The sequence below is a fragment of the Oncorhynchus tshawytscha genome, linkage group LG15 (genome assembly GCF_018296145.1).
Source record: "Oncorhynchus tshawytscha isolate Ot180627B linkage group LG15, Otsh_v2.0, whole genome shotgun sequence".
In the NCBI taxonomy this organism is placed as follows: Eukaryota; Metazoa; Chordata; class Actinopteri; order Salmoniformes; family Salmonidae; genus Oncorhynchus; species Oncorhynchus tshawytscha.
In genome coordinates, this window is record NC_056443.1 from 18,067,500 (window position 1) to 18,079,251 (window position 11,752).

General features: G+C 40.1%; 1 non-coding gene across 1 annotated transcript; it reads right to left on the minus strand.

Annotated features, from left to right (window-relative positions):
* Positions 1-10,016: 10,016 nt before the first annotated feature.
* Positions 10,017-10,098, minus strand: trnas-uga. The gene has a single exon. It is a non-coding gene; the product is annotated as a tRNA-Ser (tRNA).
* Positions 10,099-11,752: the final 1,654 nt, after the last annotated feature.

Below are 11,752 nucleotides of genomic sequence, written 5' to 3' on the forward strand. Positions count from 1 at the left end.
TCCCGGTCGTGGCCGGCTGCGACAGAGCCTGGGCTCGAGCCCAGAGTCTCTGGTGGCACAGCCTTAGACCACTGCGCCACCCGGGAGGCCCCTTCATCTTCATTTTTCAGGCAACATTTCTAGTAAATGCAAGATATCAAATGTCTAAGATACAGTTGAAGTCGGAAGTTTACATACACCTTAGCAAAATACATTTAAACTCAGTTTTTCACCATTCCTGACATTTAATCTTGGTAAAAATTCCCTGTCTAAGGTCAGTTAGGATCATCACTTTTTTTAAAGAATGTGAAATGTCAGAATAATAGTGCAGAGAATGATTTATTTCAGCTTTTATTTCTTTCATCACATTCCCAGTGGGTCAGAAGTTTACATACCCTCAATTTGTATTTGGTAGCATTGCCTTTAAATTGTTTAACTTGGGTCAAACGTTTCGGGTAGCCTTCCACAAGCTTTCCACAATAAGTTGGGTGAATTTTGGCCCATTCCTCCTGACAGAGCTGGTGTAACAGAGTCAGGTAGGCCTCCTTGCTCGCACATGTTTTTTAGTTCTGGCCACACATTTTCTATGGGATTGAGGTCTGGGCTTTGTGATGGCCACTCCAATACCTTGACTGTTGTCGTCCGTAAGCCATTTTGCCACAATTTTGGAAGTATGCTTGTGGTTATTGTCCATTTGGAAGACCCATTTGCGACCAAGGTCTAACTTCCTGACTAATGTCTTGAGATATTGCTTCAATATATCCACATAATTTTCCTCCCTCATGATGCCATCTATTATGTGAAGTGCACTTGTCCCACCTGCAGCAAAGCACCCCCACAACATGATGCTGCCACCAAGGTGCATCACAGTTGGGATGGTGTTCTTCGGCTTGCAAGCCTCCCCCTTTTTCCTCCAAACATAACAATGGTCATTATGGCCAAACAGTTATATTTTTGTTTCATCAGACCAGAGGACATTTCTCCAAAAAGTACGATCTTTGTCCCCATGTGCAGTTGCAAACCGTAGTCGGGCTTTTTTATGGAGGTTTTGGAGCGGTGAATTCTTCCTTGCTGAGCGGCCTTTCAGGTTATGTCGATATAGGACTCATTTTACTATGGATATAGATACTTTTGTACCTGTTTCCTCCAGCATCTTCACAAGGTCCTTGCTGTTGTTCTGGGATTGATTTGCACTTTTCGCACCAAAGTACGTTCATCTCTTGGAAACAGAACGCGTCTCCTTCCTGAGCGGTATGACGGCTGCGTGGTCCCATGGTGTTTATACTTGCATACTATTGTTTGTACAGATTAATGTGTTACCTTCAGGCATTTGGACATTTCTCCCAAGGATGAACCAGACTTGTGGAGGTCTACAATTTTTTTCTGAGGCCTTGGCTTATTTCTTTAGATTTTCCCATAATGTCAAGCAAAGATGCACTGAGTTTGAAGGTAGGCCTTGAAATACATCCACAGGTACACCTCCAATTGACTCAAACTATGTCAATTAGCCTACCAGAAGCTTCTAAAGCCATGACAACATTTTCTAGAATTTTCTAAGCTGTTTAAAGGCACAGTCAACTGAGTGTATGTAAACTTCTGACCTACTGGAATTGTGATACATTAAATTATAAGTGAAATAATCTGTCTGTAAACAATTGTTGGAAAAATTACTTGTGTCATGCACAAAGTAGATGTCCTGACCGACTTGTCAAAACTATAGTTTGTTAACAAGAAATTTGTGGAGTGGTTGAAAAACGAGTTTTAATGACTCCATCCTACGTGTATGTAATCTTCCGACTTTAACTGTAGGTCACAGTAGCAAGTAAATCATGTCCTCATAGGGTACAGTTGTAGTGGTCTCTTTGTAAGTTAGATTTCATTTGAACAGCTGGGGAGCCTGTAGTAGTGAATGGTAAAGACATCTACAGGGACATATTAGGAGGCTGACACATAAAAGAGTCGTAGAGCTAGTAGAAATCTATGGCTCAGTATTTTTGTAAAAGAGAGAAAGAAGTGAGGAGAGAGTGAGAGAAAGGGACAAACAGAGAGAGAGGAGAGGAGAGAAGAGAAAAGAAAATTAAATGAAAAATATATTTTTGCTGTAGTGGAAATCGGCCAAGGGTCATTCGGGTAGAACGAGTCTGCGCGACGATTAATGCCTTATCCATGGCTACACGTTCGATGAATAATTGTTCCCAGGGTCTAATTCGTTTATTTTCTGACTCATATCGTCTATACATAGCCCAAGAGAAAACCAGGGGGTATGCCAAATAGCATTGTATATATATGACACACATACTCACGCACATGTGTGCGCACACACACACACACACACACACACACACACACACACACACACACACACACACACACAAAACATAGAAGCATAGTCATAGACACGTGTGTCATGATATCTTTGGCGTTCTGGGGTCAAAATGACGACGAACACAGGAAATGCGAAGAGCATCATGCACACGACAAATTAGAGATGCATGTCCTGACATAGGACGAAAAGTATGTACACAATATAATTATTCTAAAGAATGCCCAAAGCCAATAGTATTACTGTTATTTTATATGGAAAGTAGGCTACCCAATTCTTTCATAATTACAAAATCCTTTAGAACATCAACAACAAAATGAATTGGGTACATGACCAATATGAGTGTATTACAAACAAACAGTTCGCTGCAGTTATAGTTATTTAAGATCATGTTTTTCCCCCAGAACATACGGGCCTGTGGGACCGACATATATGACAACATAATGAGGCTTATGGGATTGTGGTAAAATAAAAAAGACATTTCCCAGCAAAAGACGATTAATGCCTTATCCATGGCTACACTTTCGATGAATAATTGTTCCCAGGGTCTAATTCGTTTATTTTCTGTCATCAATATCAGAACTGTTGGAACAGAACAACACCATAATAGATTTCTTATGTGTGTCACATAAATAATATGTTTTTTCCCCAGAACATTGGACCAGTAAATAACGTAATGGTCAAGGTCTGTCCTAAAATCACACAGAGCATTGCAAGATTTTTTATCCAGCTAGGCACCACACCTGACCAACTATGCTAATTGATCAGCTCAGTGATTGCCTAAATTCAACACACCTGGTCTCTCAGATGCAAATACAACAAACACACTAGCCCTATTTCTCTGAGCTTCATACGACACATTCTGCTATTTATCTGATTCTATTTAGGGTGAAATGAGATTAGGAATGGTGTTGACGGTGATGATGACGAGGATGATAAGTATGAAGGTGATGATGATCATCATCATCTGGGTTAAAGTGTCTGCTAAATGTTATAAGTATGAACATAGCGGAAATTCCTGAATGACTCTTGCTACAGTAGTCTACAGTGAGAGTTAGTGGGTAGAGTTAGGCAAGGGAAAGTTGGGGTTAGGCTTGTGGTCTCTGATCTGGATTAGTAAGAGACCTCCAGGGGAAAGTAAGAGAGTGTTTCTTATTGGGAAATAACTGATTAATGGCCACACCGTTGCATCAGGCATGGTTGGTGGTCTTCAAAAACGATTGGGGGGCGGGGGGGCGATGAGAAAGAGAGAACGGGAGAGAGATAATAGTTAAATCCCACCACAGCAGTACTACAAGGTTGGAAAGTTTATTTGACTACATTGCCCCCATCTGGAACAAAAGTGATATTACATGAAACTGGGTGATAAATCTTATCTATATGTTATTCGTTGGCTGATTGTTCCCAACTCATAGGAATCCCCACCCAGTTGACTACTTTAAAATGGTCGAAGCCCTCAATGCCAATGTCCATGCTAAAATGGGCTATACCCATGACGAGTCCTCTATCTATTTGGTAACAACAATATATTTTTCTCAAAGTTGCCAATATTCCCTTATATCTGTGCATTCCTGTAATACCTACATGTTTCAAGCAGACCACCATAGTCTCCGTGCCCAAGAATGTCAAGGTCACCTGCCTAAATGACTATCGACCCATAGCACTCACGTCTGTAGCCATGAAGTGCTTTGAAAGGCCGGTCATGGCTCACATCAACACCATCCTCCCGGAAACCCTAGATCCATTCCAATATGTATACTGCCCCAACGGATCCACAGATGACGCAATCTCGATTGCTCTCGACACTGCCCTTTCTCACCTGGACAAAAGGAACACCTATGTGAGAATGCTGTTTATTGACTAGAGCTCAGCGTTCAACACCATAGTGCCCTGATCACCGACAACGATCAGAAAGCCTATAGGGAGGAGGTCATAACCTGGCAGTGTGGTGCCAGGACAACAACCTCTCCACAACGTGAGCAAAACAAAGGAGTTGATCGTGGACTACAGGAAAAGGAGGCCTGAACACGTTCCCATTCACATCGACGGGGCATTTATCGTGCTTGTAAACACATTATGTTGTTCAAAAACCATATTGATATATTGCCTTTTATAAATAATGTTTTGTTGTTGCATTTAACTGCAAAAAATGTTGTTATCGAGGTCATTTCCTTAGTAAGTGATGTCAGAGGTCAGCATGTGGGAGAAGTGGGAGCTCAGGATGATAGATGAGTTACCCACTAGTAATTACCAATTGGATTGGCGTTCAAGTAGATTTTTTCCCCGGTCGACTGTTGTATATTTCCACTCCTCACTTGGTTACGAACGCAGCATTATACTGACTGTTGATGTCACCAGGCGGTCCAAAAATCACACCCAGCCAAATAACTTGAAATTTCTGGTGGATTTTCAAACAGCTTTTACACTAGAAGCGTATTATCAAAGTGTTCACAATTTCCCAGTATTATTACAACCTCATAGTGTGGAAATACTGTCAAAAAAAATGGGGAACTGCGCTGCCCCTTTAAATGATCTGGATTTACCAGGGGGGAACACCCTCCCCCTCTCATTGAAGCCACAAAAGTTCAAGGCCGACTGCAGTACTGCAGGCATTATTAGCAGGTTAGGGTTAGGATATGGGTAGGGGTTAAGGTTATGTTTAGGGTTAGGGTTTTAGGGTAGGATGTCGCAACAATCCCGCATAGCACTAACTGTTATCAGAGAGGAAGAAGCAAAGCAAGAGGTCTTATTATTTTTTGCTACTTGAGGCTTATTTGATCTAATAGATGTTTCGTAATTGTTTGGTTGTTATGAACCTGTACCCCCGCACACTGACTCGGTACCGGTGCCCCCTATCTATAGCCTCGTTATTGTTATTCTTATTGTGTTACTTTTTATTATGACATTTTATTTTCTTGAACTGCACTGTTGGTTAAGGGCTTGTAAGTAAGCATTTCACGGTAAAGTCTATTGGGCGCATGTGACAAATAAAGTTTGATTTGATCTGAATGCACTGATATAAGTTGATGCACATATCATGGATATAATGGATATTGCCATTGAGGGATTCCACAGAGATATTAGAGAAAGGAGGAGATAGGAATCCCATTGGGCAGTGAATGGAGGAACGTATATCGCCTCACCCAGCAGACTGTCGACTAATTGCGTTCAAGTTGTCATGTGGTTTCTAAGCTAATCGTCACGCAATCCATTCTCAAAGTCAGGGTATGAGTCCAGAAACCTGCCTATTTTCCTCAAAAGTACATACTGTAATGTCACGATTCTAAAGCTATACAATATTACAGGAAACATGTTAACCATTCTACCATTTTAAAGGACCCCCTCAGAGGAAGTTGCCGCCACTATTTCGATTACTGGTGGGTGGTAACATTAAAATATAACCCAACACTACAACCAAACGTAGGCTAAAAATGATTTGTATGTCATATCATAGGAAAATACACCGCTTCCACAGGAATTTCCACAAAGTGGGCAGTTCGGATATGTCACTTCAAGCCCAAATATATCATACTTTGACTAAAATCATGATTTATTGACTTAAAATTATCGTGCAACTTCATGCGATACATGTTAGAATCACCATTGGCAGCGATTACAGCTGTGGATCTTTCTGCGTGAATCTATAAGAGCTTTGCACACCTGGAATAAACAATATTTGCCCATTATTCTTTTCAAAATTCTTCAAGCTCTGTCAAATTGGTTGTTGATCATTGCTAGACAACCATTTTCAAGTCTTGCGATAGATTTTCAAGCAGATTTAAGTCAAAACTATCACTTGGCTGCTCGAGAACTTTCACTGTCTTCTTGGTAAGCAACGCCAGTGTAGATTTTGCCTTGTGTTTTAGGTTATTGTCCTGCTGAAAAGGTGAATTCATCTCCCAATGTCTAGTGGAAAGCAGAATGAACCAAGTTTTCCTCTAGGATTTTGCCTGTGCTTAACTCCATTCCGTTTCTTTTTTTATCCTGAAAAACTCCCCAGTCCTTAACGATTACAAGCATACCCATAATATGATGCAGCAACCACTATGCTTGGAAATATGGAGAGTGGTACTCAGTAATGTGTTGGATTTGCCCCAAACATAACACTTTGTATTCAGAACAAAAAGTGAATTGCTTTGACACATTTTTTGCAGTTTTACTTTAGTGACTGTCTGCAAACCGGATGCATGTTTTGGAATATTTCTATTCTGTACAGGCTTCCTTATTTTCACTTTGTTAATTAGGTTAGTATTGTGGAGTAACAACAATGTTGTTGATCCCATCCTTAGTTTTCTCCTATCATATCCATTCAATTCTGTAACTGTTTTAAAGTCACTGTTGGCGTCTTGGTGAAATCCCTGAAAGGTGTCATTCCTCTCCAGCAACTGAGTTAGGAAGGACGCCTGTATCTATATAGTGACTGAGCATATTGATACACCATCCAAAGTATAATGAATAACTTCACCATATTCAAAGGGATATTGAATGTCATCTTTTTTTTTTACCCATCTACCAATAGGTGCCCTTCTTTGCGAAGCATTGGAAAACCTCCCGGGTCTTTGTGGTTGAATCTGTGTTTGAAATTCAATGTGTGGGGTACAGAGAAGAGGTAGTGATTATGTGAATTGTTAAGCACATTTGACCTCCTAAACTTATTTAGGCTTGCCATAACAAAGGTGTTGAATACTTATTGACTCATTCCACTTTGACATTATGAAACTCTGAAGGGAAACAAAGTACGTGAGGATGGCTGAGGAGTGGTCTGGAGGTGGTGTCTGTCCCCAGTCAAAGCTTTTTCCTGCTATCTAGAGCCCTATCCATTATTTTTAATTCTATTTAAAATATATATATTTTTCTGCATATCCAAGCATACCCCTTGAGCTGTCTGTCTGTCTGTATGTCTGTCTGTCTGTCTGTCTGTCTGTCTGTCTGTCTGTCTGTCTGTCTGTCTGTCTGTCTGTCTGTCTGTCTGTCTGTCTGTCTGTCTGTCTGTCTGTCTGTCTGTCTGTCTGGTGACAGGTGGCTATTTTTTTAAAGAAACTAAATATACTTCTCTGCATCTCTGCTAAAATCGGGGTAAAAGATTGAAAGGATGTGAGTCTTTTTCAGTGCATTTAGTAATTGTTTACTTTTCTAAAGTCTAGAAATCTTGCCAGCAGGAATGCCAGCTAAGATAGTTTGACACATACACGTGTTAAGCAGATGTTATTTCAGGTGTAGCGAAATGCTTGTGTTTCTTGCTCCAACAGTGCAGTATTATCTGACAAGTAATATCTAACAGTTTCACAATACAAACAATACACACAAATTTAAAGTAAAGGAATGGAATTAAGAATATATAAATATTTGGATTAGCAATGTAAGCACAGCATAGACTAAGATAGAATAGGATAGAATACAGTATATACAGTTGAAGTTGGAAGTTTACATACACTTAGGTTGGAGTCATTAAAACTAGTTTTTCAACCACTCCACAAATTTCTTGAAAACAAACTAGTTTTGGCAAGTCGGTTAGGACATCTACTTTGTGCATGACACAAGTAATTTTTCCAACAATTGTTTACAGACAGATTATTTCACTTATAATTCACTGTATCACAATACCAGTGGGTCAGAAGTTTACATACAGTAAATTGACTGCGTCTTTAAACAGCTTGGAAAATTCCAGAAAATTATGTCATGGCTTTAGAAGCTTCTGAAAGGCTAATTGATATAATTTGAGTCAATTGGAGGTGTACCTGTGGATATATTTCAAAGCCTACCTTCAAACACAGTGCCTCTTTGCTTGACATCATAGGAAAATCAAAAGAAATCAGCCAAGACCTCAGCAATTTCCAAACGCCTGAAGGTACCACGTTCATCTGTACAAACAATAGTACACAAGTATAAACACCATGGGACCACGCAGCCGTCATACCGCTCAGGAAGGAGACGCATTCTGTCTCCTAGAGATAAATGTACTTTGGTGCGAAAAGTCAATCCCAGAACAACAGCAAAGGACCTTGTGATGATGCTGGAGGAAACAGATACAAAAGTATCTATAGCCACAGTAAAACAAGTCTTATATCGACATAACCTGAAAGGCTGCTCAGCAAGAAAGAAGCCACTGCTCCAAAACCACCATAAAAAAGCCCGACTACGGTTTGCAACTGCACATGGGGACAAAGATTGTACTTTTTGGAGAAATGTCCTCTGGTCTGACGAAACAAAAATGTCCATAATGACCATCGTTATGTTTGGGGGAAAAAGGGGAACGCTTGCAAGTTGAAGAACACCATCCCAACCGTGAAGCGGGGTGGCAGCATCATGTTGTGGGGATGCTTTTCTGCAGGAGGGACTAGTGCACTTCACAAAATAGATGGCATCATGAGGGAGGAAAATTATGTGGATATATTGACGCAACATCTCAAGACATCAGTCAGGAAGTTAAAGCTTGGTCGCAAATGGGTCTTCCAAATAGACAATGACCCCAAGCATACTTCCAAAGTTGTGGAAGAATTGCTTAAGGACACCAAAGTCAAATTATTGGAGTGGCCTTCACAAAGCCCTGACCTCAATCCTATAGAAAATTTGTGGGCAGAACTGAAAAAGCATGTGCGAGCAAGGAGGCCTATAAACCTGACTCAGTTACACCAACTCTGTCAGGAGGAATGGGCCAAAAGTCACCCAACGTACTGTGAGAAGCTTGTGGAAGGCTACCCGAAATGTTTGACCCAAGTTAAACAATTTAAAGGCAATGCTACCAAATACTAATTGAGTATATGTAATCTTCTGACCCACTGGGAATGTGATGAAAGAAATAAAAGCTGAAAGAAATCATTCTCTCCACTATTATTCAGACGAGAAAAGAATCTACATCCCTCTGCCTTCAGGTCCACAAACACTACTCACTGTAAATTGTCTATCATAGTTCATCATTTCACATTCTTAAAATAAAGTGGTGATCCTAACTGACCTAAGACAGGGAATTTTTACTAGGATTAAATGTCAGGAATTGTGAAAAACTGAGTTCAAATGTATTTGGCTAAGGTGTGTGTAATGCAAAACATTATTCAGAAGTTTGGACACACCTACCCATTCAAGGGTTTTTCTTTATTTGTACTATTTTCTACATTGTAGAATAATAGTGAAGACATCAAAACTATGAAATAACAGATATGGAATCATGTAGTAACCAAAAATAGTGCTCAACTAATCTAAATATATTTGAGATTTGAGATTTTTCAATGGCCACCCTTTGCCTTGATGACAGCTTTGCACACTCTTGGTGTTCTCTCAACCAGCTTCATGAGGTAGTCACCTAGAATGCATTTCAAATAACAGGTGTGCCTTGTTAAAAGTTAATTTGTGGAATTTCTTTCCTTCTTAATGCATTTGAGCCAATCAGTTGTGTTGTAACAAGGTAGGGGTGGTATACAGAAGGTAGCCCTATTGGGTAAAATACCAAGTCCATATTATGGCAAGAACAGCTCAAATAAACAGAGAAACGACAGTCCAGCATTACTTTAATATAAAGGTGAAGGTCAGTCAATATGGAAAATGTCAATAACTTTGAAAGTTTCTTCAAGTGTAGTCTGGAAAACGTAATAACTTTAAAAGTTTCTTCAAGTGGAATCTGGAAAACGTAATAACTGTACAAGTTTTTTTCAAGTGTAGTCATAAAAACCAGCAAGTTAACGGATGACACTGGCTTTTATGAAAAGTTACCGGCATTCGCTGCGAGCAGGGTTCGAACCTGCGCGGGAAGATCCCATTGGATTTCAAGTCCAACGCCTTAACCACTCGGCCATCGCAGCTGCTATACAACATCGTAGAAAGTGTGTTCAAATCATGTTTTTACACACCAGTCATTAATTTGATACAATGTAATTTGGCTGTGTTTTCTTCAGTGATTTTGTTTGTATCTGATTGTAGTAAATTGTTACAATTTGCGACGTAGAGCGACGCACATAAATACACATTGGTATCAACAGCGTGAGGAGGCGCATAATAGCCTACAAAACCAGGCCTATATCTAATGTTATACCATTCCTTTACTTAGATCTGTGTGTATCAGAGATTTGTTGTGGAATTGATAGATATTACTTGTTAGATATTGCTACACTGTCGGTACTAGAAGCACAAGAATTTCGCTACACTCGCAATAACATCTGCTAACCATGTGCACGTGACCAATACATTTGATTTGATTTGATCTATGAATAGACTACATTAGCAATACTTTGTGCATCATTCTTGAAACAAGCTTCAGCTTTCTCTACAGAAATAATAATTGTAGTTGTGTCCATCCTTCATATTTGGATGCACGCACGCAGATGCAACATCTGTGCATTTGTCTAGGTGGCACTAGTGAGCTATGCATTTTCATCAGTGTTCTGTGATGATTGACATGAACCGAAGATTCTGTGATTGAACCACAAAGTTGAAAATGTAACTGTTTGGTTGAACCTTCAACTAACCCCCTGACAACACAACACAAGGTATTATCAAACAGTTTAATATTTTTTCAGATATTAAGGTTTCCTATCTTTGGTAAAATACTAAAAATCTAATTTAATACGTGTTGTTTTGTGTATTTTTGCTGTAGTCCCCTCTCCTGAGTGTGGGCTGTGATGTTAGTTATTGAAGAAAGTGAAGTTTAACAGTGAACAATGTTGCATGATTGATTGGCACATGGGTTGGGTTGGAGGGAATGAGCTCCCCCTTAGATTGGACTCATTAATTCCTGATAGCGTCCATTATACACACACACACACACACACACACACACACACACACACACACACACACACACACACACACACACAAACATATACATTTAGGCTCTGTGCTGCTGGTTTGGCCAAGCCAGGAGGGGCTCTGGATCACCTTTGTCCCAGATAGCACCCTATTCACTATTTAGTGCACTACTTTTGACCAGGACCTATGGGGTATGATACTTTTGACCAGGACCCAAGCAGAGCACAATGTAGGAAATAAGGGGCCATGAATGCCTTTTGCCAAGATGTTTACAATGCTGGCTAGCCTAAAGCAAACACCTTTTTCTTAGCCCCCCTCTTTATGAAACCAAACCTAAATGGATCTGGTTCAGATTTGGTTCCCGAGTGGTGCAGTGGTATAAGGCACTGCATCTCAAGTGCTAGAGGTGTCACTACAGACTCTGGTTAGATTCCAGGCTGCATCACAACTAGCTGTGATTGGGAGTCCCATAGGGCGGTGCACAATTCACCCAGTATTGTTAGGGTTTGGCCGGGGTAGGCCGTCATTGTAAATAAGAATTTGTTCTTAACTGACTTGCCTAGTTAAATAAAGGTTAAATAAACACAACAATTTTAAAAAACGATTAGGAAATCATAAAATACATTGTGGTGAGTGGTAGTAGGGCCTGGGAGGCCTGTGGCTTGCACCATTTAATCTAACAGTGTTGCATAACTGTGATTTGTCAACTGT